The following is a 6,211-nucleotide window of genomic DNA, read 5'->3' as shown; positions in this document are numbered from 1 at the left end:
TGTTAGATCCACTCAAAGGTGGAGTAGGAATGCAGATAATTTTTATCCTAATTTTTGAGATAAAGAAACCAACTTCAGTGCATGACTTTTGTAAGGCAAAAATGAGTTAAGCTCAGAGCTCATATCTTTAGAGTTTTTATGTCACTATATTCACTCATCCATCCATCCACTCAATCCATGAAACAATGATTTATCTTATTGTGAATTAGGCACTGAGTTATAAATTATGGCAATATGAAAGCTAATTGTAATTTTTGAGAATGCCACTAAATCCTAGTGATGGATGTTATCTCAAATAATCACAGTATATTTAGGTCTAAGACACCAAAGTGGCTGTTTTATTTGGGATAGCCAAAAGAGAAATATTATCAGTCATAGATATGTTTAAAGTTTCTGAAGGTTTCTCTAAATAGCACCCATTTTTCCTGCGCAAGCCTCATTCCATAAAATAATGAGACTTAAAATCTAAAGGAGCAGGAGAGAAGTCATTCTCTCTGGGTGTAGACTTACTCCCAAGTAGAAGGGAAACACAATGCAAAGCCTACTGGTCAGCAAGTCACTGTGCTTCCCCAGATGCAGAATAAGTGAAGGGAGGCCAGGAGACTTTAAGAAAAATCCAATGGGAAAGGTAAGTGGGGAAATGGGATTCCTCTGAAGTATAGTCAGGATCTGAGACTCCTTAAAATTTAATTCTAGAGATTCCTAATGAAAAGTTATTGTCTACCAAATTTCAACACCTGTGAAACTTCTACTTTTAGATAGCATGCTTGAGTACGTGATAAAGTTAGTCTATCCTCCAAGTCATAAAACAGGTATTTAAAACTGGATTAAAAATATGCTGGATTGAAAACCGTAAGGGGAATCTTTGCTGAAGGACTGGAAGATTAATGTATCCTTATAAGAAGGAAGCAGATACAAAGAGCTAGCAATAAGCTAAGGTTGGAACCATAGACAAAGGTCTTCCCCATTTAAATATGTGCTAAAGTCTGAGAGGCTCAATGGAGATATTTGTTACAGAAGGTATATGTGTAATGAAGATTCAGTTTTCCTTTCAGGAGGGCCGACACTGTGAAAGAGGGATAAAGATCCCAACAAATGACAGAATTAGCACGTATGTCATGGCATTAGTAGCATAATTACAATGGGGCAGAACTTTGGAAATCAGTTGGAAGCTCTTCATGTGTTGAACCTAGATTTATTGTATCATCCAAGAATTCTACTCCCAGATCTCTTACTCGAGAGAAATGAAAATATGTGTCCTCACAAAAATGTGTGCACAAATGTCCAAAGTAATGTTGTGCACAGAAGCCAAACAGGACAACCCAGGTGTCCATCAACAAATCAAGGGATAAATAAAATGTGATATGACCGTATAATGGAATTTTATTTGACAACGAAGTCCTGATACATGCTACAAAATGGATGAACCATGTGAACATTACAGTAACTGAAAGAAGCAGTCACAAAGGCTCATATATTATGACACCATTTATATGTAACGTTCATAATAGGAAAATCTACAGATACAGAAACTAGATTACTGGTTCCCTACGTCTGAAGGGGAGTAGACTGAAGGCAATAGAGAATGCTGCAAGTAGGTACAAAGTTTCTTTTTGTGTGTTGAAAAGGTTCAAAATGAGTTATCGTTATGGGTGGATAACTCTACAATATGCTGAAAACCATTGAATTAAACACTTCAGATGGATGAACTTTATGGTATATAAATTTTATCTCAATGAAAATGTAAGAAGTGAAGGAACATTTTAGAAAAAGAACTGAGGCAATAATTTAAAATAGTAGTGACTGAGAATTTTCCAAAATTAATGAAAGGCACAAATTTTGGGCTTAAAAATGCTAATGAGTCCCAGGCAGGATGAATACATTTATAAAAATCCACTTTCAGACACATCAAAATCAAAAAGTGGGACAAGAAGGTCTCTCAACTTGGTTTATGTGCTTTTCCTCAGGATTGGAGGAAACATCACAGAAGTTATCTAATGCTGTTGTCACCATGGTCCATCAGGTGATACACAATGTCCATCTGTCCCATTATCGGCGATGTTAATTTCGATCAGATGTGTAGAATTGGCTCTGCCTAGTTTCTCCATTGAAAGTTACTATTTTTCTGTTGGTGATAAGTCCTGTGTGAAGAGGTAATTTGAGTAACTATCCCATTCTTCATCCAAAGCTCACCCTTCATATTTTTGGTGGTATTCTACTGTAAGAAAGAATTTTCTTGGTGGTATTCTACTGTAAGAAAGAATTTTATTTTTCCTAATTTATTTTTTTTTCATTTCTCTATTTACATTAGTGTGAAATTATGGGATTTTTTACTTGATGAGATATAACTCATGACTATCGTTATTAATTTTGATGCTCAAATTGTCCCGTACCTGTCCAATGGAAGTCCTTATAAGCTTTAGACATAACATCATCATTCTTTGACTACTTTTTTACTTCCTTTCACAAAAAAATGTTAAGCTCCCATTATACCTGTTCTGCCCAGCTCTGGATTCAGGCGTTTCCCCAAGGATCCAGAGTTCCCTTATTGAAGAATGGTAGTTAGAAATCAAGATCTGGGTACCATGAGTGATCATTGCCACTGGGATTTTACCAGGGTTTTCTCAGGTCCATTTAGTGCACAGAATCAGGAAATGTACATATGTATATACACAAACACACACATGCTCAAAATTACATGTATGTTTTTTCTACATCTATCTCTGTATGTTGAAAACATCACTGCATACCAGTACCCCCAATCCAACACCATGGGGTTCATGCTGGTTTTCTCTTTTCATATTTGTAACTCACTTCTCTGAGAACGAGAAACCTGGCTCCCTCAATATATGTATATATTTTCTCAATATCCATGAATGCAGCCAATCTCCTGACCCTAGCAGACCTGGGGGGAATCATCATCCTCTGAAAGACATTGATCCTCTATCTGCTGCCTTATTTAGCTGGCTTCCTCTTGCCACTATGTCTCCTGAACCCTGATAGGAGGCACCCCATTCCATGACTTTCCTTGCATTGGTCCCAATCTTTATCACCCAGGCTGCCTTTCTCACCCAGGTCTGTCTGATGCTTTTTTTTTTTAAGTTGTTTTTCTGCTTTAATAGAATAACACTGGAATATTCAGATATCCAATAAAAAATGGTAAAGCAGTGTGAGCTATTAAAAACAGCAATGCCACCTTAATATAGATCTTAAGGTTCCAACTGTAATTGTAATATACAAGGGATACAAGCACCCTGATGTTTATAGCACCATTATCTACAATAGCCAAATTATGGAAACAGTCCAAGTGTCCATCAACTGATGAATGGATAAAGGAGACATTGTATATATACGTCCTGCCAACGTCCTGAGCTGAGGAGGCTTCAGGCTTGCTTGGATCCTGCCTTTCTGGAGGCAGAGGGCGTGTTCCTCAGAGACCTGGCAAAGTAAAGAGTAGGTAAGTTAAGAGTCTTTTGCATACAAGAGGGCCACCATTAGGTCAGTTGATAACCTGTATAACAGAGAGGCTTTGAAAAGCAACTCACGTTCACAAGACCCAGAAAGAGGCTGGGGAGTCCCTAATCGACCCTTCAACCTCAGGTCCTTTATACTTGCTATTGAGACTGTCTGGAGTGCTCCTGCTCCATCCAGCTCCTTTTCTCCTTCAAAACTTTTCTTAAATGTCACCTTTGTATTGAGGCTACCCTAAGCATTAAAATAATAATAATAATAATAATAGTCCTCCCATTTCCCCCTTTCTCCTTCAACTACTTTACTTTTCTCTACAGCATGAAAAATAATTATTTGTATATGATTTTATTCTTCCTTCTCTTCAACTGTTTCCTTTAGTCCTTGTATTACTGACATTTCTACAGCCTTTTACTATGCTGGCTCTTGTTTAACTGTAATTGTCCTTTCTGGAAGTTGTGACATTTCTCCTCCTCCCTAACTCTGTCTATTCTTCTTTCTTCCCTGCGATTGGTTTCTGCTTCTCTGAATACCTCTTAAATTTCCACTATGCCATCTTCAATTCTCTTACTTTTCACTCTGAAAGCTCTAGTTGGGTAATCTCAATTAAATCCTTAGCTTCCATCACCAAATGCAAAACACAATTCTTAAATTTATGCCCCTGTCTGAGGCTTTTTCCTGAATTCAAGTATTATATTTCTCACCAGCGTGCAATGAAATTGAGGAAGAAGATGTGCAGAGAAGACAGACACGTACACTGACCATTTTATTAAAATGCGATTAGAGCCATTTCAGGGTGAAAACAGGCTGTTATGCCTTATTAGGGAATAATAGTAGTATTTACCTGATAGAGCTGCTAACAAGTTCAGGTGAAATAATCCAAGTATAGCATTTAGAACAATGACCCAAATGAAGTACTCAATAAAAGTGATCTGCTTTATTATTATTTAAAAATTTTAAGCACACAGAAGAGTCCTTGAGCTCATATGAGATCTCCTGGAGGACCTTTTCTGTGTGCTAAAATTTAAAGAATCAAAAGAGATGAACAAGTTGAAGAAGAGTAGGAAGGACTTTCCAGCACTGAAAACAATGTAAATAATGACACAAAGGATTAAAGCATATGCTATGTGGGAGAAGATAAAAGTAGGTAGATATTCTAGAAGGTAAATATCAAGGTAGGTAATCATCAGAAATAAAACTGAAAAATTGGATAGAGACCAGGTCATGGAGAGTCCTGAATGCCATACTAAGAAGTGTGGCTGTAGTCTATGGGTGTTCCAAAATTGGAATTTTAAACATAGAAGTCACTAAATTCTGATCTTTTCATTCTAGATAAAATCACGTTGGTAGCAAATGGTAGGATGTCATTAAAATGACAAATCAGGGGCACCTGGGTAGCTCAGTCAGTTAAGCGGCCAACTCTTGATTTCAGCTTAGGTCACAATCTTGGGGTTCGTGAGTTCAAGCCCTGAGCTGGGCTCTGCGCTGACAGTGTGGAGTTCACTTGGGATTCTCTCTCCCACTCTCTCTTCTCTGCCCCTGCTTGCACTTTCTCTCTCTCTCTTTCTAAATAAATAAATAAACTTAAAAAAATAGTGACAAATCAGAAACTAGTGCAGCCAGTTATGCAAAACTAAAAGGACGGCATCCATAACATGTAAGCCATCGCTCTGAAACTGCCCCAAATAGTTGCAAGTGTTGAAGGATGATGGAGATTCCGTGCTGGTTATCTGGCAAGAAGTCAGAGAAATACCGATTAGGACTGTTCCTGCGGCTGCATCGAACACAGGTTACCAGTTAGCTCCAATGTCTTGAACAAAGATAAGTACAACCATAGAAATGTAAATAAAGTACAAGGGGATCAAAAAAAGGAATTAACTCAGAAAGGTGGAGACAGAACTTCATGGAGGGGTACAATTTCAAACTGCACACAAAGAACATCCATTATGGTTAAACCATAGTGAGAAATGTGGAGGGAACGGGATAAAATGAAGCTTAAAATCCTGTTTGGTGGTATATTGTGAGAAGCATCTCTTGACAACAATTCTTAGTTTTCCTCTATATAGGTATCAGAAATTGATATTTTACCATATTTATTGGTTTCTGAATGTGTTTTATTTATTGTTATGGAATAATGGAATGAAAGAAATAAAATTACTATGGAAATACATAAAATTAAATGCTGGGCAACATATTTAAATTTTGATTTTCTGATTATATGTATTAGGTAGCAGATTTAAAATCTCCTTCACTTCAGGAAATAGGAGAAGGTGAATACCAATCAGATGAGAACTGAGATCTTAACATTAAAACATGCTTTACAATATATTCATTACATTTGTAACTGACCCATATAATAGGTTGACCATGTTTATTGCAGTTATTAATTCAGAATGCCTACAGGATTAGGGTGAGGTAAGATGTCAAAACCATTTAGTGAAGTCTATATTCTGATTAAGAGTGTGCGTGCTGAGTTATTCATTCATTCAAAGCAATCACAGGTAATAATAATCCATCTTATGTTTATTTGCTATATTTAATCATGAGAGAGTATAGAGCATTTGGTAAACGGAAATGATTCCAATATCTAGCCATAACAATAATTGTACTGAGGAAATAGCATAATACAATACCAGAACCTGAAACAAATCTTAAATGTGCGTATGTTAGAATACGTGTTTTAAAAGAAATAGTGTGAGTTCAAATTAATGATCTTGTTTATATACAGAATAGGCTCTTAGAA

This window comes from Panthera tigris, chromosome A1 (genome assembly GCF_018350195.1).
Source record: "Panthera tigris isolate Pti1 chromosome A1, P.tigris_Pti1_mat1.1, whole genome shotgun sequence".
NCBI lineage: Eukaryota > Metazoa > Chordata > Mammalia > Carnivora > Felidae > Panthera > Panthera tigris.
This window is presented reverse-complemented; position numbering follows the sequence as displayed.